General features: G+C 37.3%; 23 non-coding genes across 23 annotated transcripts; all 23 read left to right on the forward strand.

Annotated features, from left to right (window-relative positions):
* The first annotated feature begins 12,064 nt into the window (after positions 1–12,064).
* Positions 12,065–12,137, forward strand: TRNAK-UUU (transfer RNA lysine (anticodon UUU)). The gene has a single exon. It is a non-coding gene; the product is annotated as a tRNA-Lys (tRNA).
* A 629-nt stretch (positions 12,138–12,766) lies between these two features.
* On the forward strand, positions 12,767–12,839 carry TRNAK-UUU (transfer RNA lysine (anticodon UUU)). The gene has a single exon. It is a non-coding gene; the product is annotated as a tRNA-Lys (tRNA).
* Positions 12,840–13,092: 253 nt separating this feature from the next.
* Positions 13,093–13,165, forward strand: TRNAK-UUU (transfer RNA lysine (anticodon UUU)). Its single transcript has one exon. It is a non-coding gene; the product is annotated as a tRNA-Lys (tRNA).
* Positions 13,166–13,793: 628 nt separating this feature from the next.
* TRNAK-UUU (transfer RNA lysine (anticodon UUU)) lies at positions 13,794–13,866 on the forward strand. The gene has a single exon. It is a non-coding gene; the product is annotated as a tRNA-Lys (tRNA).
* Positions 13,867–14,494: 628 nt separating this feature from the next.
* TRNAK-UUU (transfer RNA lysine (anticodon UUU)) lies at positions 14,495–14,567 on the forward strand. The gene has a single exon. It is a non-coding gene; the product is annotated as a tRNA-Lys (tRNA).
* Positions 14,568–15,195: 628 nt separating this feature from the next.
* TRNAK-UUU (transfer RNA lysine (anticodon UUU)) lies at positions 15,196–15,268 on the forward strand. The gene has a single exon. It is a non-coding gene; the product is annotated as a tRNA-Lys (tRNA).
* A 628-nt stretch (positions 15,269–15,896) lies between these two features.
* On the forward strand, positions 15,897–15,969 carry TRNAK-UUU (transfer RNA lysine (anticodon UUU)). Its single transcript has one exon. It is a non-coding gene; the product is annotated as a tRNA-Lys (tRNA).
* A 628-nt stretch (positions 15,970–16,597) lies between these two features.
* On the forward strand, positions 16,598–16,670 carry TRNAK-UUU (transfer RNA lysine (anticodon UUU)). The gene has a single exon. It is a non-coding gene; the product is annotated as a tRNA-Lys (tRNA).
* Positions 16,671–16,923: 253 nt separating this feature from the next.
* On the forward strand, positions 16,924–16,996 carry TRNAK-UUU (transfer RNA lysine (anticodon UUU)). Its single transcript has one exon. It is a non-coding gene; the product is annotated as a tRNA-Lys (tRNA).
* Positions 16,997–17,624: 628 nt separating this feature from the next.
* Positions 17,625–17,697, forward strand: TRNAK-UUU (transfer RNA lysine (anticodon UUU)). The gene has a single exon. It is a non-coding gene; the product is annotated as a tRNA-Lys (tRNA).
* Positions 17,698–18,325: 628 nt separating this feature from the next.
* TRNAK-UUU (transfer RNA lysine (anticodon UUU)) lies at positions 18,326–18,398 on the forward strand. Its single transcript has one exon. It is a non-coding gene; the product is annotated as a tRNA-Lys (tRNA).
* A 253-nt stretch (positions 18,399–18,651) lies between these two features.
* On the forward strand, positions 18,652–18,724 carry TRNAK-UUU (transfer RNA lysine (anticodon UUU)). Its single transcript has one exon. It is a non-coding gene; the product is annotated as a tRNA-Lys (tRNA).
* A 628-nt stretch (positions 18,725–19,352) lies between these two features.
* TRNAK-UUU (transfer RNA lysine (anticodon UUU)) lies at positions 19,353–19,425 on the forward strand. The gene has a single exon. It is a non-coding gene; the product is annotated as a tRNA-Lys (tRNA).
* Positions 19,426–20,760: 1,335 nt separating this feature from the next.
* TRNAK-UUU (transfer RNA lysine (anticodon UUU)) lies at positions 20,761–20,833 on the forward strand. The gene has a single exon. It is a non-coding gene; the product is annotated as a tRNA-Lys (tRNA).
* Positions 20,834–21,467: 634 nt separating this feature from the next.
* TRNAK-UUU (transfer RNA lysine (anticodon UUU)) lies at positions 21,468–21,540 on the forward strand. Its single transcript has one exon. It is a non-coding gene; the product is annotated as a tRNA-Lys (tRNA).
* A 252-nt stretch (positions 21,541–21,792) lies between these two features.
* TRNAK-UUU (transfer RNA lysine (anticodon UUU)) lies at positions 21,793–21,865 on the forward strand. Its single transcript has one exon. It is a non-coding gene; the product is annotated as a tRNA-Lys (tRNA).
* Positions 21,866–22,493: 628 nt separating this feature from the next.
* Positions 22,494–22,566, forward strand: TRNAK-UUU (transfer RNA lysine (anticodon UUU)). The gene has a single exon. It is a non-coding gene; the product is annotated as a tRNA-Lys (tRNA).
* Positions 22,567–23,194: 628 nt separating this feature from the next.
* TRNAK-UUU (transfer RNA lysine (anticodon UUU)) lies at positions 23,195–23,267 on the forward strand. Its single transcript has one exon. It is a non-coding gene; the product is annotated as a tRNA-Lys (tRNA).
* Positions 23,268–23,895: 628 nt separating this feature from the next.
* Positions 23,896–23,968, forward strand: TRNAK-UUU (transfer RNA lysine (anticodon UUU)). Its single transcript has one exon. It is a non-coding gene; the product is annotated as a tRNA-Lys (tRNA).
* Positions 23,969–24,221: 253 nt separating this feature from the next.
* Positions 24,222–24,294, forward strand: TRNAK-UUU (transfer RNA lysine (anticodon UUU)). Its single transcript has one exon. It is a non-coding gene; the product is annotated as a tRNA-Lys (tRNA).
* Positions 24,295–25,622: 1,328 nt separating this feature from the next.
* On the forward strand, positions 25,623–25,695 carry TRNAK-UUU (transfer RNA lysine (anticodon UUU)). Its single transcript has one exon. It is a non-coding gene; the product is annotated as a tRNA-Lys (tRNA).
* Positions 25,696–25,948: 253 nt separating this feature from the next.
* TRNAK-UUU (transfer RNA lysine (anticodon UUU)) lies at positions 25,949–26,021 on the forward strand. The gene has a single exon. It is a non-coding gene; the product is annotated as a tRNA-Lys (tRNA).
* A 628-nt stretch (positions 26,022–26,649) lies between these two features.
* On the forward strand, positions 26,650–26,722 carry TRNAK-UUU (transfer RNA lysine (anticodon UUU)). The gene has a single exon. It is a non-coding gene; the product is annotated as a tRNA-Lys (tRNA).
* Positions 26,723–26,897: the final 175 nt, after the last annotated feature.

Below are 26,897 nucleotides of genomic sequence, written 5' to 3' on the forward strand. Positions count from 1 at the left end.
AATTATGCAATACTCAAAATGTGGGGCATTTACATTTTCTAAAAATTCCTCCTGGATGCTGGACATAGAGTAAGATGTGGAACATGTCCAGGGGAAAAATAGATATCTCGTAACCCAGTGTATGACATCTCGTATTTGTATTTCATTATTTTTGTTATATACTTTAAGAATGTATATTTACTTTAGATAAATATAAACATAGTGCTGAATTAAGTATTAGTTTACTTTTCCTTCCAAGACTGTGGAAACTTAAATGAATTTTCCATCTTGTGATTTATGAACAGAGGTTATGGTGAATGGTGAAGAGATTCTCTCAGGAGATCTGCCAGGTCTCTTCCTGGTGAACTTGTGAGCTTTTGAGAGGGAATGTCTCTCATCTTCAGTCCCTGAAGAACAAAAGTGGCCTTAGAAGCCCTATCTGAAATTGACCTGGCTAATATCAAGAGAGAATCTTTCATCAGTGTTTAAGAAGTGGTTCTAAAAGGTAACATGTTACAAAGTACCTTATTCTTCTCCCAAAAGTAATCCACAACAACCTATGGCATAATCTCTGTAGAGAGGAAAACAACAACAAACTAGTAGAAAGTAAAATACACATAACTTTGTTCCAACCAATCAATTTACCAGAATTCTGTCTTTGTGAAAAGTTGAAAAATCAAAGTGATGATGCCTGGAATGTTGTTTTCCATTGTAGTTCAGCTTAAATCAGTGGGCTCGGAAGTTTCTTATGATGGATATAAATACACACACACACACATACATATATACAGAGTGTCACCATTAGCACACTGTACGAAAACTTTTCTTAGGAATGTTTTGCTCATTAAGATCTTATTTAGACTCCAGGGGTCCACAAAAAACAGCATTTTTAGTCCTGTATGTATGTAGCTTTGCTTTGCAGAATTACAGTTGCCACTATTATTATTATTATTATTTCATCTCATAATGTTCTACGGAAACAGTGTCATGCCAACATGAACTTCTGTAGTCTGAAATTGCTGAATTTAACAACTCTTCATAAATTTATGTATGTATCAGCATCCATGCATATGTTGTATTGCATATGCTACTTTATGTTTTTGCATGAAAATTGGATCTAGTAAGTTTTCTGAGGTATGTACCCTCCAGAGATCAGCCCTTGCTTTGGTTGCTTTCACAGTCTGTAGCATACTAAACAAAACATCATTGTGTGACAAAAAATATAACTGTGGCAATCACGAATTTTTTGCCACATGGATGCATACATACAGAATAGAAAATGTCATTTTTGAGGCCTCATAGTGTCAAAACAAAGCTTCAATGAGCAAAAGTTCTAAGAGAACTTCATATTGATTTCTCCTGCATGCTGTGAATGTTTGTCAGTGCTGTTCAGTAACACTCTGTATAATGTGATTTTATCTCCTAGTTTTGTACATACCAGTGTCAGCTTGTGGTTAGGATCCTTTGGTGTGCACCCATTTTGCTCAACAAAGGTTTGTGACCAACACTCCAAAAGTCCATGGATTTTGTAAGGACAGTATGATCACTCACATCGTTGATGTACATGTTACCATCTTCCATGCATGTTATGTACGTTCCCTTAAGGGAACATGCTCGAATATTGGATACTTTTGTTTACAGTTTATGATATCTTAATAACCACTGAATCCAATGTGCTTTTTGCAGCAGTCACATTATTCCTTTACTACATTGTACCAAGTTTGTTTTATTGAAAATTCTCTTTTCTTATATAGAGAGCTCAACAGAAGAAAAGGTAGAAAAATTTGACATCCAAAAAAATGTGCCCTAATATCAGATAGGAGGGTTAAACAAATAACATTGTAATATGAAGAGAAAATCAAATAATAAATTACTGAAAAAGAAAAACATATTTATTGTACAATAAAATGTGATGATCTGGGAAAGAACATCAAGAGAGCAGAAAATATTGTTTATGTGTGTGTGCGATTTGATAGTAATTGATTCCTCAGAAATTGATACTTTACCAGCATTCAGGGAACAATTGAGTAATAGAAGCAATGATGTCTCCCTTGGATATAGGGTCCACGTATCCTTTGCATCTAGAATAAAAAACTGAAAGGATGGATGGGTTTTTGTCCACTATTACCCTTCACTGGTGATGTCTTCCCATGAGTTGGGTATGCTGTCATCACCTTGGGCACTGTTTCTCTTGATACAACTAACACACTGGCCATCTTCGTTACACGTGCACCAACTAACCAGGCACCATCAATCTGCCCCTGTCGAATGTCTGAGAGGTCCCCCATTTTGCCTCACCTATGTCTGGCCATTTGCACACATGAATATGTATTACATTCCCTGTCATACTACCGACTACCGTCCTTCACTGCAATAACAAATGCCCATCACACGACAGATCAGTATTGCTAGCTCACACAGCTGCCATGTTGCTGAACATAGGTGTTTCTATTATTTTGATAACCATCTGTATATATATTGTGTATGTTAGTTTTCCAGCCTAGGTCTTGGACCTCAAAAGTTGTTGCACAGGTTGTGCGACACCGAGAAAAAGGTTATGGATATCTGCCAAGTGCCAAAGCAAAGCCACAGGCAACATTTGTGGACATTGTAATTTTGGGTAGAGAAATAAATTATTTTTTTCTATTCAACTTTTAAAAGTTACTTTCGGCAGGGTCGCCATTAGGAAATGGAAGGCCCTGTGCGAACTATATCTATGAGACCCTTATATTATTAAAGGTAAAAATATTGACAACTTTCGCTACTCATATTGTGTTGAAATTTGAGTACGTCATACCTTTATATGTATATAATTTAAATGAAGAAAAACGCAGAACTAAAATATCATCTCTGTTTTTCATTAAATGACGTGTTAAATGCTTCCATGTGCCGCTGCAAGAAATTTAGTCCCAGCCTTCCTTAAGGGGCCCACAAAAAATTACTATTTTATCCTGTGTTTATGCAGTTATGGACAACAGATTAATCTTTGCCGCTGCCTTCCGTTGTTTTTCCTCAGATGAATACTAAGACTTTAGCACTTTACAGAAAGCAGTAGCTGCAACTAGGGAAGGTCCTCCCCCCCCCCCTTTTTTGCCATGTTTTGCCCCCATGCTATGCTTTGTTAATGCCAACCTTGTCTACCAAGAGTAAGTAAACTGTCTTTACACTTAAGGTGCAAGTATGGACATTTCATGTGATTTTTGGTAAGTGTAGTAGGGGGAAAATTCCTTGGAGAACACACAAGTACAATGAAGAAAAAAGGATCTAGCTTATGTTCCAAATAGAATTTATCTTCCTCACTTTTTGTGCAGCAGCCTTCAATCACTTCGCCGAAGTCAATTTGGACTCCACATCTTCCATCTTTCTTGCATCAAGTATTGGATTTATTTTTCAGAACGTCGACAATATATCTGCTTAACTTAAGAAAAATTAGTGACCATAAAAAACAAGAAGCCGTGTTTGTGTAAAAGATCTTGTGCAGGAGGATATGTTTGTCAGAACAATAGAATCGACAAGATTTTGCACAGGTGCATGTGCAAAATTTGGTGTCTGTGTCCGTGTCATCACCTTTAACGACTCCAACAAAAGATCGGCAATGTGCAAGCACTCTAAGAGGTGATTAATGTTAAGTTTTACATTTTACCATCTTTTAGCATGCATGTAATGGATGATCATTTAATTTTAGGGAAAAGGGTTAGAATCCCATGCTTCCCCCCTCCCTGCGATTTCACTCTTTTTGTATACATTTCTTGATTGATTGAGTTGATGTTTTAAGTCCACCTTATGCACAGTAAGGCTAATCGGTACTGAACCTACAGTTTAAAGTGGGATCCGAACCACTATGTCCCTCCACCGGGTATCAAGCCCGGGACCCCTTGATTACAAGGCGACGATGCTACCACTGCACCATCGGAGAGGCCCTCTTTTTGTATACTGTTTTATACTGTCATTATATATTTTGTGGATATACGACACTGAAACCCTCACACTCATCTGCCAAGGCTGGACTCGAATCTCGAAACATTGCACTGTTGAATCCTGAACACTGAAACATTCCAATTAATAAATTGGAAAATATATGACACAATACATAACAGTGAACCAAACTCAGGAGTAGCGCCTGAAGTGGTAAATGTTAACTGAGGGGATGTTTGGTTGAGCCTTGGGGGATGATATGGCTTAAGATGGTGACAATGAGACAGCTGGGGAGATGCTTTGAGAAAATTTTGGTAGCTGGGGATACAATCTCCCTGCACTCCCTCTCACTTCGAGTACTGCTCAGTAGATATAGGTATTGAGTACATATGTAACTAGAAAGTACAAAATTGAACAAAAATTGGTGATGCGGAACTTATTGAAAAATGTTCAAAATTTTAAAATTTAGGTTTTTGATTTAATTGTTTGATTAATTTGCTTAGCTTTTCTGCTACTTGTGGCTAATCGCGAAGAAGAGGATAAGTTATGATATGATGAAATTGATGAAGGGACATGCTACAAACCAGTAAATCAGTTTGGCTGAGAATCAAGTCGAAAGAAAAGTAATTTCAAGAGACAACTATAGATGGCAGCACTTAAGATACAATCAGTTTGAAGTGGAACAAACTTTTGTGTAATGAATGATTGTCAGTAAAAGTGGTAATGAAGGATGCAGAAAGAACTAGCAAACTGTAGTCTATTTAATGAATGGAAGTTATAATTAATTATTGGCGAAATTAACGAATGTTTTCTAACTGACGCATATATAAAACTGGAAAATGTGCTAAAATTGAAAGTCAGTACTGTGTTAGACCATAGTCATAAAAGTCACGTATCATTTATTACTTTGACCGATATTTTGGGTTTCATATCTTGCCCCTCAGCCATAGAACTTGTAACTTTGAACTTTTTTTATTATTATTATTATGTGACAAATCATAACATTGAAAATGAGTGAATTGGCGCTGTTGACAAATTCCTACTTGAGTTCACTATTTAAATAGAAACTGGATTCGCCTTGCTTCCATTCCTTTGGTGATGAACAATTTTGTTTCTTTTGTACTTTATCACGATGCGTAGATATCAAACAGGGACAACTTAATATGCTCTCCTACCACCCTAGTTCCGGCAGTCAGAAAACGTTATTTTGTTAGACATTGCTGTAACTACAGTCTACAAGTCACAGAAAGCAGAATTATTTGTAATAAAGTATCGTCATTCGAATTACATTGTATTTTCCAGATATCTCATGGGGGCCAAGTGGCCTCTTTCCCCCCCCCCCCCTCTCCCTTGCTTGCTCTCATGTTTCTGGATGCGTGTGCCAGGCGCTGCTCCCCTAAAAAGTTCTGTACAAATCCTGCCGTGTGGGTTGACTGTTTGAGGCGCAGGTCTCCAGCTATTCAGGTTTGAATAGGGCTTTCTATATTTCACAGGAATATATATATGCGTGTGTGTGTGTGTGTATATATATGTATAGACACACATACACACACACACCTGTCCAGTGTACCCATATATCAAGCGACTGTGAAGAAGAATCATTTGAGTATACGTATGTTAAAAGGCGCTTCTTAAAGATCGAGCACTATGAACAACTCAATACATGTGATAACTTCTCCCAATTTACGATTAGCCATATAATATATGTAATATGTAAACAACTTATCAATTATCGATTGAAGTAGTTGCCGATAATTTCTATGCTTCATGCAAATTTACGACACCCTGAGATAGTAACCATATTCAATTGAAGCCTAGAGTAGACACTCACGAAGCACGTCCACGCCGGGGATTCGAACCCTGGACCACTAAGACGTGGTAGTCCGCTGTGCTAACCATTTAAGTTTTTGACTATGAGATAATATACACGATTCAAAAATATCCAAATGAGTGTTTTCCTAGATCTGTATCTCACTTAGAAACAGAGTTAATTGATTAAGCAAGTAAGTCGTTAAAAATTTAATTTGTTAAATGCCACTATTCGGAAAGAGGTGAATTTCTTTGAAGAAATTATTTTTGTTAAGAAAATCACATGCATGCTCAGGGGACCCAAGAAACAAATGCTGCAGTGAGTGGAGCAGATTCTTGGTTGATTTGACATGGAATGCCAAACATACGTCCCTCCACCATTTTGCAAGGATTTCGCCATACAGGCCCGTAGCCAGAAATTCTTAGTAGGGGGGCGAAGTCAATCCTAGAGGGGGCAAATTTTTAATATATTGTGTTGCATTGGCAGATATAGCAAGGCACTTGGCTCCCCCCTCTTCCTCCAAAAGTGATAAGTAACAGGAAAGGAGTGATATCTTGAAACTCCAACGAACATAAAAAGGTCGAACAACATGAAATAACAATATTTCGATAATGACCTATCAGACTACGAAAGAATATTAAAATAAAGTTTAACATAAATAGGCTAATCGGGACTGTATCTGCTTTATATTTACAGGTCAATAATTTTAATAGACGATGAATATGTACGAACAGCTTTGGGCTTCTCTGCAGAACTGATCAAGAAAGTCCTTTATAAATCGTGCTTCATAATGTTTCCCTCTAGTTTTTAGTATGCAAGAAAACATGGGTCCCTTACTCCACCACAGATTTTATTTGAATGAAAGACTCTTGCATCACTACAGACAATGTTTGCCTACTGGTTACGTTAACCATTTTGCAAAATATTGTGTTGTTGAAATACTGTGTTTGACACCCAACAAACAAATAGGAATCACTTGATTGATCAATGACTTCTTGGATTACAGTGTCATCATTAATATTTCATATCAAGTTTTATAGAGGGAAATGTTGTATCCTGTTTACATTATGAAAAATACCTTCCTTAATGACTATGGTACAAAACCGTACGATATAAGGGCCCTCCTTCGCCTTACCCCATTTCCGCGGCACAAGGTCTCTGCGCCGCTTATCGCCATCACTTTTTGAACAGAAGCGTACAAACCCCAAATATCATTATCTTTTATGCTGATATTATTTCTTCCAGTCACAGAACGACTTAAGATATATGAATAAAATTAGGAAAATCCACTCCATATCAAAAGAGTTGACATAATTATTTGTCAAAAGATTAGATTGTGCCTGAGGTACATACTTTAACAGACAACGTTTGATACAGACAAAATGTAATATTATAAATATAAGAAAATAAATAGGATATAATTTGAGAGATTTTTAATCGTATTTGTCTGACTGCAGCTTTTTTGTACTTGTCATTTTCGTGAACCTATATTCATAGTTTTTCTTGTATGTACGCATTGCTTGCATTATAGAATTATTTTCCTGTAGTTTACGGTTATTACAAGCATAAGAAAACATTTCTGATGAAAGGAGCGTGTGTTCTCCTGAAACGTCACAAAGAAAAACTGTTTTCTTATGCTTGTAATAACCGTAAACTACAGGAAAATAATTCTATATTCAAAGGGTGCCGCCTGACAACACCGACAACTTCCACAGTGTGTACAGGACATCAAGGCAAGCAACTTTTCTCAGTCACAATTTGCTCGTCCAATTCTTCTTTTGATATTAGAAGCAATCGAAATATGGCATCTTTTGTCCTTAATGTATACAATCCCATTGATAGCTTCGCAGTTGCAAATGTCATTTACTTTTGCTGCCGTTTAAAATTCTAAGAGCAATATATAACATGCTATGGAAACGATATCATGCGAACAGTCAGGGTTAAAACTTAACTTTTCCTTTATAAAATGGATATCATAACACACACCTATGTTGCTTATCATATTTGATGTGTTTGCATAGAGAAATAATTCATAAGATTTAATTGATTGATTGATTGACTTACTTTTTTTTACATCGACTTTTGTGCCGCTTTTGGCTAATTTGCAAAGATGGAGATGAGTGGTGATATGATGAAATTTATGAATGGACACTCACAAACATCCATGCCCAGGCTGGAATTCAAACCCGGGACCCCTGGCGTCGTAGCACGATGTGCTAACCACTCCGCCACGGGGCCCGGCTCATAAGATTTGAAATTGATATTTACACTCCATAAGATGCTTAGTGTAACCCGTATCAAACTACACATTTTATCGCTTTCTAACCGAAATAATAAATGTGAAACACTATCACATTTTCATCGTATTTCATAATAATTTGAGCCGGTATGCTGTCCTACATCTTTCACTAGCCGAATTCCATGATTGTATGGTTACATAACACATTACGAAGCCAGGGGTTCCAATTTCGAGCCTGGGCATGAGTGTTGTTTGTGAGCAGAGGCGAAATCTTAAATTTTTATCTGGAGGGGAGAGGGTCAAGTACCATGACAAACGTGCCAATAATAATAATATTAATATAGTGGTGGTAGTGGTAGTAATAATAGTAACATTAAAAGACGTTATTATCGTCGTAAATCGTGCAAAAGGGGGTAGAAGTCGGTGCTAAAGCATTTGTGTTTGAACAAATGATTTGAAATAATTTTTTCAACACGTTCAATTTCATGTTAGCTAATAACAAATAATAACAAGCACACAAACTATATTTTCGAAAGACAGAATATGCATGACGAACGTTATTCTTTTTGTACATATGACACGTAAAACTTTCATGTACATCATATATTTTACACATATATAACATATATATGTATATATATATTAAATAAACTTTGAATACGTAGTCGAGCGGGTTAAGGCGTTCACTCGTCTTGAGATCGTTCGCTGCGGGACGGCGTAGGTTCGAATCCGGCTCTGGTCGGAATTTATTCGGCCTACGTATAGGGCCGGTGGCAACCCACCATCGTGAGGAAATTGGGGAGCTCCGAGTGAGTGAGCGTAACCCGGTCGAGAAGACCTACAACAACGGCTGGGAGTTCGTCGGGCTGATCACCCGTCACCCCAACACTGGTCTGAGACCTCCACTCTATAACAAGTGACGGCGGAACAGTGTGGGAGGGAGACCAGCAGTCGGTAGGTAAGCCAAGGCCCGCCAAGGTGCTGTAGAGCTGTGGGGTTATGTTATATATATATATATATATATATATATATATATATATATATATATATATATATATTATTTAAATACATTACATGATACATTCATTCGCCAAATTAAGAAAATTTTACGAAATATTCTTTCATTTGTATAAAATTTGAAATCGAGGGGGCAATTGCCCCTCTGTGCCTCCTGCAAGTGCCCTTAACCGTCTGGAAGAAAAATGCAAGAAACACTTGAAAATTAATTTCATTTTGAGTATCCATTTGTCCTGCTATCCTTAGATTCTGCTAGTCATGTTTCTTTACTTCAATGTTTGCCCCCCCTAGATTGGGTATCCATCCAAGATTGGAGGAGGGACAATGCCCCTGCCCCCTGGGGTTGCAGCACTGTGTGCGAATGTCTCTTCATCAATTTTACGTCATCACTCATTGTCACGATTAGGTAGATGTGGTAGAAAAGCAACGCTAAGTAAAAAAAAAAATATCCACTCCCCTCTCTCTATCACATGAATCGCTATTACCAAACGGTGGACTGGGGAAACAAAAATTTATGCAGTTCAAACTTCATAGCAACACACCCAAACACATTAGGCACCTTTAATACAAGACTTCTCAAAATGTCACAACTGTTCTAGATACTTAAAATTGCGAGATCATTTCCCGAAATCTGGATATGGAAGGTAATTCCCCCCCCCCCAATACTGATACATTATACGGAATCCCACACACGTTCATAAATCATAAAATCAATAAATGTCTGTTATATTGCTAGAGTAATAGGGGATACAATATTGTAAAGAGCAGTGAGAATTCCAGGTAGGAATGTGTTGTGTATTTCTCACAGGGGGGGCAGAGCAGGCTCTCAGGGGGGCAGTTGCCCCCTGCCCCCCTCTAGCTACGGGCCTGTCCCCATAGCTAACCTTGTGGTCTAAATATGAGGCATATTAAGGAACCAAAGCCTTTTCTACTTATCGGACTCGTTGCTAAATAATTACAACCTGTTTGTTTTGAAGACAATTAATCTCGTTAAGCAATGAAGGGCGTGCGAAAAGGTCACCAAACGAAATTAAAGTGTATGATTTGCGTCGTTTAATCTCTTCGTGTCGTGTTTATGAGGATTAATGATGGAAAGCTGCCTTGAGGTTCTCAGTTTCGTTCTGTTAAGAAACGAGACTTTGATAATTCGCTCAATGGGTCAGAAGTCGCCATCGCGCAATTTTCCACACTTTGAAAGGAAGATGGCGACATGCAACAACTTCCACTGTGAACCTGCAACCCAGACGAAAGCAGGAGGATGTGCGTGAGAGCCTCCACTGTTCTCGTGGGCTCGACTCGGAGAGCTGTGTTGCAAATGGGTCGCAGCTTTTCTTCTTTCTGTTTCCGTTTCGTGATGTCGGTGATATGTGTGTGTGAGCAAAATTCCTGTTAAAAAATGCCTTTAACATATATTTCATTAAGAAATATGATTATTCGTTTTGAAAGCTGTTTAAATCAACAACGTTTAAAAGTTTTGTGCAAAACTGAGTGATCGATTGATTAGTTTTATTTCTCTTGGCATTTCTGCCACTTTTGGCTGATCGCGAAAATGAGAAAAATGGTGATAAGATGAAATGAATGAAAGCACAATTACAAGCACACATGGGCAGCACACAACACAAATCCCACCGAGGAGGCACGGAGTGTGGTTCGGATCCCACTTTAAACCGTAAGGTCTATCCTCATTGTCCTATCTGAAAGAAATACTGATGAGCTATTCTTCAGTCCATAAAATGGACTTAAAGCAAAAACTCAGAGCCTCGTTAGTCTGCAAAAATTCGAGCCAGGCTGTAGTACGGGGAAAGAGATTGACATTTGGGTGTCTTAAGAAAGGGTCACCTCTCACACCCTATTTTTATGCAAAAGAAAACAACCTTATGTTTATGCACACACAGGAGATGCACTACGAAGAAGTTGAAGGGAAAATGAAGACTCGACCAGGACTTAAACCTGGCTCTCTGGCATACCTCGTCATATTCATCTCTAACGTCGTAGTGCCCTGCGCATATCTCTCTCTCTCTCTCTCTCTCTCTCTCTCCGCTCTCTCTCTCTAAAATGAAACCCATAAGCGGTAGTTTCCTCCGTCATTCGCTTTCACATCTATTCGTGCCGATTTGGCTGAATATCGCGAATTTTTCATCAAGGACAGACACAAACATCCATTTATTACCCTTGACGTCGAAGCGCACTGCGCTCACCACCCTACCACAGAGGTTTACAACATCGATGTTTACAACCAACTGAGCGACAATTCCCACAAAGGTAAAACAACGGCGAAACGAAGATTGGCTAGGTAACTCACCTATTAGAGGAATGGAACGGTAAGCCGGGTGCGAGTCCTGGTCCCTTTAAATGTATTAATAATAATAATAATTTAGTTACTAATCTTCATATGATATACAGGGTGGCGCACGAAATGTCTTACACATTTATTTATTATCGATATATTACAAAATTAATGCATAGTGAATTATCAGAGTATGGAAAGTTTGTTTAGTGCAGAATGTGTTCAATGTGTCCACCATTATGGTTCACAACCTCTTGCAAGCGAACCTTTACATTTCTCACAACCCTCCGGCACAAGTCCTCCGAAATTTCACGGCACAACTGCACAATAAAGGCCTTGAGTTGCACTACATCTGCAGGCTTCCTTGCGAAAACTTTATCTTTCAAGAAACCCCACAAAAAAAGTCACAAGGATTAATATCCGGGCTATGCGGGGGCCACAATCTCCCACCTTCGTGACGTTCCGGAAACCGATTAGACATTACACGCACATTAAACATCTCATACAGGAAATCAAGAACAATGTTTGCAGTATTACAAAGTCACAACGGTACCACTACGCCATCGGGGAGGCTCTTACATGATGGTATTGAGGTATACCTTTAATGATTACTAACATAACAGAAAACGCGCTACTTTTAAAAGGGGATGAAGTACACGTGCAAACGTATTGAGAAAATCCATGTTTCTGCAACTTTCTGATCGATGTGTTGCAAAGAAAGTTGTCCGTGTTCTCATTTACCATTTCATCATTTTATAAAACGTTGAATAATATATGGGAGATATATGACTAGGTTTTCCAGGTAGACAGTAAGTGTGCCCGGATAGCTCAGCTGGTAGAGCGTTAGGCTTTTAACCTAACGGTCCAGGGTTCGAGTCCCTGTTCGGGCGGTTACCGTTTTCCTCCTTACTTTGATTCATTTGGCCACTAAATGATTCAAATTAGGCAAACGAAAATGCATTATATCTAGAAAAAAAGGCAAAACAATCTTGTGTGCACCAACAACTAATACTCATATAGAACTTATATTATGTCATTTTTATGATATTTGTAGGAATTTGTTTGCATCCAGAACGACTATATTCCAATTTCTCGTGTGTCCCACTATAAAAACATTCAAATTCAGAAATAAATCGAACACTGTTCAAGACACGACATAAGCTTATCACTAATAATTGCAGAATTTTATTTCAAAATAACAAAGTTCAAAAATGATAGTAAAAATTGGGTCAAGATTTCTCTTGCAGCCCTGAATTCTGCCCAAAACATCTCCAAAGAATATATATTTGGGCCACAAAATGTATTAATCGTTGATACAATGTGTATAGGACATCACCAGCGGGTAAGAGATCGGAGTCTGCCTTCTCAAAATATATTTCATGTGATATTAAAGTGACTGCCCTCCAAAAAATATCCAGCACTTTCCGCCATTTTTGTCAGTGTTCAGAGAAAGAACGCTTTTAATTTATTACATATATGGGAGATATATGACTAGGTTTTCCAGGCAGACAGTAAGTGTGCCCGGATAGCTCAGCTGGTAGAGCGTTAGGCTTTTAACCTAACGGTCCAGGGTTCGAGTCCCTGTTCGGGCGATTACCGTTTTCCTCCTTACTTTGATTCATTTGGCCACTAAATGATTCAAATTAGGCAAACGAAAATGCATTATATCTAGAAAATCGGAGTCTGCCTTCTCAAAATATATTTCATGTGATATTAAAGTGACTGCCCTCCAAAAAATATCCAGCACTTTCCGCCATTTTTGTCAGTGTTCAGAGAAAGAACGCTTTTAATTTATTACATATATGGGAGATATATGACTAGGTTTTCCAGGCAGACAGTAAGTGTGCCCGGATAGCTCAGCTGGTAGAGCGTTAGGCTTTTAACCTAACGGTCCAGGGTTCGAGTCCCTGTTCGGGCGATTACCGTTTTCCTCCTTACTTTGATTCATTTTGCCACTAAATGATTCAAATTAGGCAAACGAAAATGCATTATATCTAGAAAATAGGCAAAATAATCTTGTGTGCACCAACAACTAATACTCATATAGAACTTATATTATGTCATTTTTATGATATTTGTAGGAATTTGTTTGCATCCAGAACGACTATATTCAAATTTCTCGTGTGTCCCACTATACACACATTCAAATTCAGAAATAAATCGAACACTGTTCAAGACACGACATAAGCTTATCACTAATAATTGCAGCATTTTATTTCAAAATAACAAAGTTCAAAAATGATAGTAAAAATTGGGTCAAGATTTCTCTTGCAGCCCTGAATTCTGCCCAAAACATCTCCAAAGAATATATATTTGGGCCACAAAATGTATTAATCGTTGATACAATGTGTATAGGACATCACCAGCGGGTAAGAGATCGGAGTCTGCCTTCTCAAAATATATTTCATGTGATATTAAAGTGACTGCCCTCCAAAAAATATCCAGCACTTTCCGCCATTTTTGTCAGTGTTCAGAGAAAGAACGCTTTTAATTTATTACATATATGGGAGATATATGACTAGGTTTTCCAGGCAGACAGTAAGTGTGCCCGGATAGCTCAGCTGGTAGAGCGTTAGGCTTTTAACCTAACGGTCCAGGGTTCGAGTCCCTGTTCGGGCGATTACCGTTTTCCTCCTTACTTTGATTCATTTTGCCACTAAATGATTCAAATTAGGCAAACGAAAATGCATTATATCTAGAAAATAGGCAAAATAATCTTGTGTGCACCAACAACTAATACTCATATAGAACTTATATTATGTCATTTTTATGATATTTGTAGGAATTTGTTTGCATCCAGAACGACTATATTCAAATTTCTCGTGTGTCCCACTATACACACATTCAAATTCAGAAATAAATCGAACACTGTTCAAGACACGACATAAGCTTATCACTAATAATTGCAGCATTTTATTTCAAAATAACAAAGTTCAAAAATGATAGTAAAAATTGGGTCAAGATTACTCTTGCAGCCCTGAATTCTGCCCAAAACATCTCCAAAGAATATATATTTGGGCCACAAAATGTATTAATCGTTGATACAATGTGTATAGGACATCACCAGCGGGTAAGAGATCGGAGTCTGCCTTCTCAAAATATATTTCATGTGATATTAAAGTGACTGCCCTCCAAAAAATATCCAGCACTTTCCGCCATTTTTGTCAGTGTTCAGAGAAAGAACGCTTTTAATTTATTACATATATGGGAGATATATGACTAGGTTTTCCAGGCAGACAGTAAGTGTGCCCGGATAGCTCAGCTGGTAGAGCGTTAGGCTTTTAACCTAACGGTCCAGGGTTCGAGTCCCTGTTCGGGCGATTACCGTTTTCCTCCTTACTTTGATTCATTTGGCCACTAAATGATTCAAATTAGGCAAACGAAAATGCATTATATCTAGAAAATAGGCAAAATAATCTTGTGTGCACCAACAACTAATACTCATATAGAACTTATATTATGTCATTTTTATGATATTTGTAGGAATTTGTTTGCATCCAGACCGACTATATTCAAATTTCTCGTGTGTCCCACTATACACACATTCAAATTCAGAAATAAATCGAACACTGTTCAAGACACGACATAAGCTTATCACTAATAATTGCAGCATTTTATTTCAAAATAACAAAGTTCAAAAATGATAGTAAAAATTGGGTCAAGATTACTCTTGCAGCCCTGAATTCTGCCCAAAACATCTCCAAAGAATATATATTTCGGCCACAAAATGTATTAATCGTTGATACAATGTGTATAGGACATCACCAGCGGGTAAGAGATCGGAGTCTGCCTTCTCAAAATATATTTCATGTGATATTAAAGTAACTGCCCTCCAAAAAATATCCAGCACTTTCCGCCATTTTTGTCAGTGTTCAGAGAAAGAACGCTTTTAATTTATTACATATATGGGAGATATATGACTAGGTTTTCCAGGCAGACAGTAAGTGTGCCCGGATAGCTCAGCTGGTAGAGCGTTAGGCTTTTAACTTAACGGTCCAGGGTTCGAGTCCCTGTTCGGGCGATTACCGTTTTCCTCCTTACTTTGATTCATTTGGCCACTAAATGATTCAAATTAGGCAAACGAAAATGCATTATATCTAGAAAATAGGCAAAATAATCTTGTGTGCACCAACAACTAATACTCATATAGAACTTATATTATGTCATTTTTATGATATTTGTAGGAATTTGTTTGCATCCAGAACGACTATATTCAAATTTCTCGTGTGTCCCACTATACACACATTCAAATTCAGAAATAAATCGAACACTGTTCAAGACACGACATAAGCTTATCACTAATAATTGCAGCATTTTATTTCAAAATAACAAAGTTCAAAAATGATAGTAAAAATTGGGTCAAGATTTCTCTTGCAGCCCTGAATTCTGCCCAAAACATCTCCAAAGAATATATATTTGGGCCACAAAATGTATTAATCGTTGATACAATGTGTATAGGACATCACCAGCGGGTAAGAGATCGGAGTCTGCCTTCTCAAAATATATTTCATGTGATATTAAAGTGACTGCCCTCCAAAAAATATCCAGCACTTTCCGCCATTTTTGTCAGTGTTCAGAGAAAGAACGCTTTTAATTTATTACATATATGGGAGATATATGACTAGGTTTTCCAGGCAGACAGTAAGTGTGCCCGGATAGCTCAGCTGGTAGAGCGTTAGGCTTTTAACCTAACGGTCCAGGGTTCGAGTCCCTGTTCGGGCGATTACCGTTTTCCTCCTTACTTTGATTCATTTGGCCACTAAATGATTCAAATTAGGCAAACGAAAATGCATTATATCTAGAAAATAGGCAAAATAATCTTGTGTGCACCAACAACTAATACTCATATAGAACTTATATTATGTCATTTTTATGATATTTGTAGGAATTTGTTTGCATCCAGAACGACTATATTCAAATTTCTCGTGTGTCCCACTATACACACATTCAAATTCAGAAATAAATCGAACACTGTTCAAGACACGACATAAGCTTATCACTAATAATTGCAGCATTTTATTTCAAAATAACAAAGTTCAAAAATGATAGTAAAAATTGGGTCAAGATTTCTCTTGCAGCCCTGAATTCTGCCCAAAACATCTCCAAAGAATATATATTTGGGCCACAAAATGTATTAATCGTTGATACAATGTGTATAGGACATCACCAGCGGGTAAGAGATCGGAGTCTGCCTTCTCAAAATATATTTCATGTGATATTAAAGTGACTGCCCTCCAAAAAATATCCAGCACTTTCCGCCATTTTTGTCAGTGTTCAGAGAAAGAACGCTTTTAATTTATTACATATATGGGAGATATATGACTAGGTTTTCCAGGCAGACAGTAAGTGTGCCCGGATAGCTCAGCTGGTAGAGCGTTAGGCTTTTAACCTAACGGTCCAGGGTTCGAGTCCCTGTTCGGGCGATTACCGTTTTCCTCCTTACTTTGATTCATTTGGCCACTAAATGATTCAAATTAGGCAAACGAAAATGCATTATATCTAGAAAATCGGAGTCTGCCTTCTCAAAATATATTTCATGTGATATTAAAGTGACTGCCCTCCAAAAAATATCCAGCACTTTCCGCCATTTTTGTCAGTGTTCAGAGAAAGAACGCTTTTAATTTATTACATATATGGGAGATATATGACTAGGTTTTACAGGCAGACAGTAAGTGTGCCCGGATAGCTCAGCTGGTAGAGCGTTAGGCTTTTAACCTAACGGTCCAGGGTTCGAGTCCCTGTTCGGGCGATTACCGTTTTCCTCCTTACTTTGATTCATTTGGCCACTAAATGATTCAAATTAGGCAAACGAAAATGCATTATATCTAGAAAATAGGCAAAATAATCTTGTGTGCACCAACAACTAATACTCATATAGAACTTATATTATGTCATTTTTATGATATTTGTAGGAATTTGTTTGCATCCAGAACGACTATATTCAAATTTCTCGTGTGTCCCACTATACACACATTCAAATTCAGAAATAAATCGAACATTGTTCAAGACACGACATAAGCTTATCACTAATAATTGCAGCATTTTATTTCAAAATAACAAAGTTCAAAAATGATAGTAAAAATTGGGTCAAGATTACTCTTGCAGCCCTGAATTCTGCCCAAAACATCTCCAAAGAATATATATTTGGGCCACAAAATGTATTAATCGTTGATACAATGTGTATAGGACATCACCAGCGGGTAAGAGATCGGAGTCTGCCTTCTCAAAATATATTTCATGTGATATTAAAGTGACTGCCCTCCAAAAAATATCCAGCACTTTCCGCCATATTTGTCAGTGTTCAGAGAAAGAACGCTTTTAATTTATTACATATATGGGAGATATATGACTAGGTTTTCCAGGCAGACAGTAAGTGTGCCCGGATAGCTCAGCTGGTAGAGCGTTAGGCTTTTAACCTAACGGTCCAGGGTTCGAGTCCCTGTTCGGGCGATTACCGTTTTCCTCCTTACTTTGATTCATTTGGCCACTAAATGATTCAAATTAGGCAAACGAAAATGCATTATATCTAGAAAATAGGCAAAATAATCTTGTGTGCACCAACAACTAATACTCATATAGAACTTATATTATGTCATTTTTATGATATTTGTAGGAATTTGTTTGCATCCAGAACGACTATATTCAAATTTCTCGTGTGTCCCACTATACACACATTCAAATTCAGAAATAAATCGAACACTGTTCAAGACACGACATAAGCTTATCACTAATAATTGCAGCATTTTATTTCAAAATAACAAAGTTCAAAAATGATAGTAAAAATTGGGTCAAGATTACTCTTGCAGCCCTGAATTCTGCCCAAAACATCTCCAAAGAATATATATTTGGGCCACAAAATGTATTAATCGTTGATACAATGTGTATAGGACATCACCAGCGGGTAAGAGATCGGAGTCTGCCTTCTCAAAATATATTTCATGTGATATTAAAGTGACTGCCCTCCAAAAAATATCCAGCACTTTCCGCCATTTTTGTCAGTGTTCAGAGAAAGAACGCTTTTAATTTATTACATATATGGGAGATATATGACTAGGTTTTCCAGGCAGACAGTAAGTGTGCCCGGATAGCTCAGCTGGTAGAGCGTTAGGCTTTTAACCTAACGGTCCAGGGTTCGAGTCCCTGTTCGGGCGATTACCGTTTTCCTCCTTACTTTGATTCATTTGGCCACTAAATGATTCAAATTAGGCAAACGAAAATGCATTATATCTAGAAAATCGGAGTCTGCCTTCTCAAAATATATTTCAGGTGATATTAAAGTGACTGCCCTCCAAAAAATATCCAGCACTTTCCGCCATTTTTGTCAGTGTTCAGAGAAAGAACGCTTTTAATTTATTACATATATGGGAGATATATGACTAGGTTTTACAGGCAGACAGTAAGTGTGCCCGGATAGCTCAGCTGGTAGAGCGTTAGGCTTTTAACCTAACGGTCCAGGGTTCGAGTCCCTGTTCGGGCGATTACCGTTTTCCTCCTTACTTTGATTCATTTGGCCACTAAATGATTCAAATTAGGCAAACGAAAATGCATTATATCTAGAAAATAGGCAAAATAATCTTGTGTGCACCAACAACTAATACTCATATAGAACTTATATTATGTCATTTTTATGATATTTGTAGGAATTTGTTTGCATCCAGAACGACTATATTCAAATTTCTCGTGTGTCCCACTATACACACATTCAAATTCAGAAATAAATCGAACATTGTTCAAGACACGACATAAGCTTATCACTAATAATTGCAGCATTTTATTTCAAAATAACAAAGTTCAAAAATGATAGTAAAAATTGGGTCAAGATTACTCTTGCAGCCCTGAATTCTGCCCAAAACATCTCCAAAGAATATATATTTGGGCCACAAAATGTATTAATCGTTGATACAATGTGTATAGGACATCACCAGCGGGTAAGAGATCGGAGTCTGCCTTCTCAAAATATATTTCATGTGATATTAAAGTGACTGCCCTCCAAAAAATATCCAGCACTTTCCGCCATTTTTGTCAGTGTTCAGAGAAAGAACGCTTTTAATTTATTACATATATGGGAGATATATGACTAGGTTTTCCAGGCAGACAGTAAGTGTGCCCGGATAGCTCAGCTGGTAGAGCGTTAGGCTTTTAACCTAACGGTCCAGGGTTCGAGTCCCTGTTCGGGCGATTACCGTTTTCCTCCTTACTTTGATTCATTTGGCCACTAAATGATTCAAATTAGGCAAACGAAAATGCATTATATCTAGAAAATAGGCAAAATAATCTTGTGTGCACCAACAACTAATACCAATATTGAACTTATATTAATGTTATGTCATTTTTATGATATTTGTAGGAATTTGTTTGCATCCAGAACGACTATATTCAAATTTCTCGTGTGTCCCACTATACACACATTCAAATTCAGAAATAAATCGAACACTGTTCAAGACACGACATAAGCTTATCACTAATAATTGCAGCATTTTATTTCAAAATAACAAAGTTCAAAAATGATAGTAAAAATTGGGTCAAGATTACTCTTGCAGCCCTGAATTCTGCCCAAAACATCTCCAAAGAATATATATTTGGGCCACAAAATGTATTAATCGTTGATACAATGTGTATAGGACATCACCAGCGGGTAAGAGATCGGAGTCTGCCTTCTCAAAATATATTTCATGTGATATTAAAGTGACTGCCCTCCAAAAAATATCCAGCACTTTCCGCCATTTTTGTCAGTGTTCAGAGAAAGAACGCTTTTAATTTATTACATATATGGGAGATATATGACTAGGTTTTCCAGGCAGACAGTAAGTGTGCCCGGATAGCTCAGCTGGTAGAGCGTTAGGCTTTTAACCTAACGGTCCAAGGTTCGAGTCCCTGTTCGGGCGATTACCGTTTTCCTCCTTACTTTGATTCATTTGGCCACTAAATGATTCAAATTAGGCAAACTAAAATGCATTATATCTAGAAAATAGGCAAAATAATCTTGTGTGCACCAACAACTAATACTCATATAGAACTTATATTATGTCATTTTTATGATATTTGTAGGAATTTGTTTGCATCCAGAACGACTATATTCAAATTTCTCATGTGTCCCACTATACACACATTCAAATTCAGAAATAAATCGAACACTGTTCAAGACACGACATAAGCTTATCACTAATAATTGCAGCATTTTATTTCAAAATAACAAAGTTCAAAAATGATAGTAAAAATTGGGTCAAGATTACTCTTGCAGCCCTGAATTCTGCCCAAAACATCTCCAAAGAATATATATTTCGGCCACAAAATGTATTAATCGTTGATACAATGTGTATAGGACATCACCAGCGGGTAAGAGATCGGAGTCTGCCTTCTCAAAATATATTTCATGTGATATTAAAGTGACTGCCCTCCAAAAAATATCCAGCACTTTCCGCCATTTTTGTCAGTGTTCAGAGAAAGAACGCTTTTAATTTATTACATATATGGGAGATATATGACTAGGTTTTCCAGGCAGACAGTAAGTGTGCCCGGATAGCTCAGCTGGTAGAGCGTTAGGCTTTTAACTTAACGGTCCAGGGTTCGAGTCCCTGTTCGGGCGATTACCGTTTTCCTCCTTACTTTGATTCATTTGGCCACTAAATGATTCAAATTAGGCAAACGAAAATGCATTATATCTAGAAAATAGGCAAAATAATCTTGTGTGCACCAACAACTAATACCAATATTGAACTTATATTAATGTTATGTCATTTTTATGATATTTGTAGGAATAAGTTTGCATCCAGAACGACTATATTCAAATTTCTCGTGTGTCCCACTATACACACATTCAAATTCAGAAATAAATCGAACACTGTTCAAGACACGACATAAGCTTATCACTAATAATTGCAGCATTTTATTTCAAAATAACAAAGTTCAAAAATGATAGTAAAAATTGGGTCAAGATTTCTCTTGCAGCCCTGAATTCTGCCCAAAACATCTCCAAAGAATATATATTTGGGCCACAAAATGTATTAATCGTTGATACAATGTGTATAGGACATCACCAGCAGGTAAGAGATCGGAGTCTGCCTTCTCAAAATATATTTCATGTGATATTAAAGTGACTGCCCTCCAAAAAATATCCAGCACTTTCCGCCATTTTTGTCAGTGTTCAGAGAAAGAACGCTTTTAATTTATTACATATATGGGAGATATATGACTAGGTTTTCCAGGCAGACAGTAAGTGTGCCCGGATAGCTCAGCTGGTAGAGCGTTAGGCTTTTAACTTAACGGTCCAGGGTTCGAGTCCCTGTTCGGGCGATTACCGTTTTCCTCCTTACTTTGATTCATTTTGCCACTAAATGATTCAAATTAGGCAAACGAAAATGCATTATATCTAGAAAATCGGAGTCGCCTTCTCAAAATATATTTCATGTGATATTAAAGTGACTGCCCTCCAAAAAATATCCAGCACTTTCCGCCATTTTTGTCAGTGTTCAGAGAAAGAACGCTTTTAATTTATTACATATATGGGAGATATATGACTAGGTTTTCCAGGCAGACAGTAAGTGTGCCCGGATAGCTCAGCTGGTAGAGCGTTAGGCTTTTAACCTAACGGTCCAGGGTTCGAGTCCCTGTTCGGGCGATTACCGTTTTCCTCCTTACTTTGATTCATTTGGCCACTAAATGATTCAAATTAGGCAAACGAAAATGCATTATATCTAGAAAATAGGCAAAATAATCTTGTGTGCACCAACAACTAATACTCATATAGAACTTATATTATGTCATTTTTATGATATTTGTAGGAATTTGTTTGCATCCAGAACGACTATATTCAAATTTCTCGGGTGTCCCACTATACACACATTCAAATTCAGAAATAAATCGAACATTGTTCAAGACACGACATAAGCTTATCACTAATAATTGCAGCATTTTATTTCAAAATACCAAAGTTCAAAAATGATAGTAAAAATTGGGTCAAGATTACTCTTGCAGCCCTGAATTCTGCCCAAAACATCTCCAAAGAATATATATTTGGGCCACAAAATGTATTAATCGTTGATACAATGTGTATAGGACATCACCAGCGGGTAAGAGATCGGAGTCTGCCTTCTCAAAATATATTTCATGTGATATTAAAGTGACTGCCCTCCAAAAAATATCCAGCACTTTCCGCCATTTTTGTCAGTGTTCAGAGAAAGAACGCTTTTAATTTATTACATATATGGGAGATATATGACTAGGTTTTCCAGGCAGACAGTAAGTGTGCCCGGATAGCTCAGCTGGTAGAGCGTTAGGCTTTTAACCTAACGGTCCAGGGTTCGAGTCCCTGTTCGGGCGATTACCGTTTTCCTCCTTACTTTGATTCATTTGGCCACTAAATGATTCAAATTAGGCAAACGAAAATGCATTATATCTAGAAAATAGGCAAAATAATCTTGTGTGCACCAACAACTAATACTCATATAGAACTTATATTATGTCATTTTTATGATATTTGTAGGAATTTGTTTGCATCCAGAACGACTATATTCAAATTTCTCGTGTGTCCCACTATACACACATTCAAATTCAGAAATAAATCGAACACTGTTCAAGACACGACATAAGCTTATCACTAATAATTGCAGCATTTTATTTCAAAATAACAAAGTTCAAAAATGATAGTAAAAATTGGGTCAAGATTTCTCTTGCAGCCCTGAATTCTGCCCAAAACATCTCCAAAGAATATATATTTGGGCCACAAAATGTATTAATCGTTGATACAATGTGTATAGGACATCACCAGCGGGTAAGAGATCGGAGTCTGCCTTCTCAAAATATATTTCATGTGATATTAAAGTGACTGCCCTCCAAAAAATATCCAGCACTTTCCGCCATTTTTGTCAGTGTTCAGAGAAAGAACGCTTTTAATTTATTACATATATGGGAGATATATGACTAGGTTTTCCAGGCAGACAGTAAGTGTGCCCGGATAGCTCAGCTGGTAGAGCGTTAGGCTTTTAACCTAACGGTCCAGGGTTCGAGTCCCTGTTCGGGCGATTACCGTTTTCCTCCTTACTTTGATTCATTTGGCCACTAAATGATTCAAATTAGGCAAACGAAAATGCATTATATCTAGAAAATAGGCAAAATAATCTTGTGTGCACCAACAACTAATACTCATATAGAACTTATATTATGTCATTTTTATGATATTTGTAGGAATTTGTTTGCATCCAGAACGACTATATTCAAATTTCTCGTGTGTCCCACTATACACACATTCAAATTCAGAAATAAATCGAACACTGTTCAAGACACGACATAAGCTTATCACTAATAATTGCAGCATTTTATTTCAAAATAACAAAGTTCAAAAATGATAGTAAAAATTGGGTCAAGATTTCTCTTGCAGCCCTGAATTCTGCCCAAAACATCTCCAAAGAATATATATTTGGGCCACAAAATGTATTAATCGTTGATACAATGTGTATAGGACATCACCAGCGGGTAAGAGATCGGAGTCTGCCTTCTCAAAATATATTTCATGTGATATTAAAGTGACTGCCCTCCAAAAAATATCCAGCACTTTCCGCCATTTTTGTCAGTGTTCAGAGAAAGAACGCTTTTAATTTATTACATATATGGGAGATATATGACTAGGTTTTCCAGGCAGACAGTAAGTGTGCCCGGATAGCTCAGCTGGTAGAGCGTTAGGCTTTTAACCTAACGGTCCAGGGTTCGAGTCCCTGTTCGGGCGATTACCGTTTTCCTCCTTACTTTGATTCATTTGGCCACTAAATGATTCAAATTAGGCAAACGAAAATGCATTATATCTAGAAAATCGGAGTCTGCCTTCTCAAAATATATTTCATGTGATATTAAAGTGACTGCCCTCCAAAAAATATCCAGCACTTTCCGCCATTTTTGTCAGTGTTCAGAGAAAGAACGCTTTTAATTTATTACATATATGGGAGATATATGACTAGGTTTTACAGGCAGACAGTAAGTGTGCCCGGATAGCTCAGCTGGTAGAGCGTTAGGCTTTTAACCTAACGGTCCAGGGTTCGAGTCCCTGTTCGGGCGATTACCGTTTTCCTCCTTACTTTGATTCATTTGGCCACTAAATGATTCAAATTAGGCAAACGAAAATGCATTATATCTAGAAAATAGGCAAAATAATCTTGTGTGCACCAACAACTAATACTCATATAGAACTTATATTATGTCATTTTTATGATATTTGTAGGAATTTGTTTGCATCCAGAACGACTATATTCAAATTTCTCGTGTGTCCCACTATACACACATTCAAATTCAGAAATAAATCGAACATTGTTCAAGACACGACATAAGCTTATCACTAATAATTGCAGCATTTTATTTCAAAATAACAAAGTTCAAAAATGATAGTAAAAATTGGGTCAAGATTACTATTGCAGCCCTGAATTCTGCCCAAAACATCTCCAAAGAATATATATTTGGGCCACAAAATGTATTAATCGTTGATACAATGTGTATAGGACATCACCAGCGGGTAAGAGATCGGAGTCTGCCTTCTCAAAATATATTTCATGTGATATTAAAGTGACTTCCCTCCAAAAAATATCCAGCACTTTCCGCCATTTTTGTCAGTGTTCAGAGAAAGAACGCTTTTAATTTATTACATATATGGGAGATATATGACTAGGTTTTCCAGGCAGACAGTAAGTGTGCCCGGATAGCTCAGCTGGTAGAGCGTTAGGCTTTTAACCTAACGGTCCAGGGTTCGAGTCCCTGTTCGGCGATTACCGTTTTCCTCCTTACTTTGATTCATTTGGCCACTAAATGATTCAAATTAGGCAAACGAAAATGCATTATATCTAGAAAATAGGCAAAATAATCTTGTGTGCACCAACAACTAATACTCATATAGAACTTATATTATGTCATTTTTATGATATTTGTAGGAATTTGTTTGCATCCAGAACGACTATATTCAAATTTCTCGTGTGTCCCACTATACACACATTCAAATTCAGAAATAAATCGAACACTGTTCAAGACACGACATAAGCTTATCACTAATAATTGCAGCATTTTATTTCAAAATAACAAACTTCAAAAATGATAGTAAAAATTGGGTCAAGATTACTCTTGCAGCCCTGAATTCTGCCCAAAACATCTCCAAAGAATATATATTTGGGCCACAAAATGTATTAATCGTTGATACAATGTGTATAGGACATCACCAGCGGGTAAGAGATCGGAGTCTGCCTTCTCAAAATATATTTCATGTGATATTAAAGTGACTGCCCTCCAAAAAATATCCAGCACTTTCCGCCATTTTTGTCAGTGTTCAGAGAAAGAACGCTTTTAATTTATTACATATATGGGAGATATATGACTAGGTTTTCCAGGCAGACAGTAAGTGTGCCCGGATAGCTCAGCTGGTAGAGCGTTAGGCTTTTAACCTAACGGTCCAGGGTTCGAGTCCCTGTTCGGGCGATTACCGTTTTCCTCCTTACTTTGATTCATTTGGCCACTAAATGATTCAAATTAGGCAAACGAAAATGCATTATATCTAGAAAATCGGAGTCTGCCTTCTCAAAATATATTTCAGGTGATATTAAAGTGACTGCCCTCCAAAAAATATCCAGCACTTTCCGCCATTTTTGTCAGTGTTCAGAGAAAGAACGCTTTTAATTTATTACATATATGGGAGATATATGACTAGGTTTTACAGGCAGACAGTAAGTGTGCCCGGATAGCTCAGCTGGTAGAGCGTTAGGCTTTTAACCTAACGGTCCAGGGTTCGAGTCCCTGTTCGGGCGATTACCGTTTTCCTCCTTACTTTGATTCATTTGGCCACTAAATGATTCAAATTAGGCAAACGAAAATGCATTATATCTAGAAAATAGGCAAAATAATCTTGTGTGCACCAACAACTAATACTCATATAGAACTTATATTATGTCATTTTTATGATATTTGTAGGAATTTGTTTGCATCCAGAACGACTATATTCAAATTTCTCGTGTGTCCCACTATACACACATTCAAATTCAGAAATAAATCGAACACTGTTCAAGACACGACATAAGCTTATCACTAATAATTGCAGCATTTTATTTCAAAATAACAAAGTTCAAAAATGATAGTAAAAATTGGGTCAAGATTTCTCTTGCAGCCCTGAATTCTGCCCAAAACATCTCCAAAGAATATATATTTGGGCCACAAAATGTATTAATCGTTGATACAATGTGTATAGGACATCACCAGCGGGTAAGAGATCGGAGTCTGCCTTCTCAAAATATATTTCATGTGATATTAAAGTGACTGCCCTCCAAAAAATATCCAGCACTTTCCGCCATTTTTGTCAGTGTTCAGAGAAAGAACGCTTTTAATTTATTACATATATGGGAGATATATGACTAGGTTTTCCAGGCAGACAGTAAGTGTGCCCGGATAGCTCAGCTGGTAGAGCGTTAGGCTTTTAACCTAACGGTCCAGGGTTCGAGTCCCTGTTCGGGCGATTACCGTTTTCCTCCTTACTTTGATTCATTTGGCCACTAAATGATTCAAATTAGGCAAACGAAAATGCATTATATCTAGAAAATAGGCAAAATAATCTTGTGTGCACCAACAACTAATACTCATATAGAACTTATATTATGTCATTTTTATGATATTTGTAGGAATTTGTTTGC

The sequence above is a fragment of the Lepisma saccharinum genome, chromosome 2 (assembly GCF_977018435.1).
Source record: "Lepisma saccharinum chromosome 2, izLepSacc3.1, whole genome shotgun sequence".
In the NCBI taxonomy this organism is placed as follows: Eukaryota; Metazoa; Arthropoda; class Insecta; order Zygentoma; family Lepismatidae; genus Lepisma; species Lepisma saccharinum.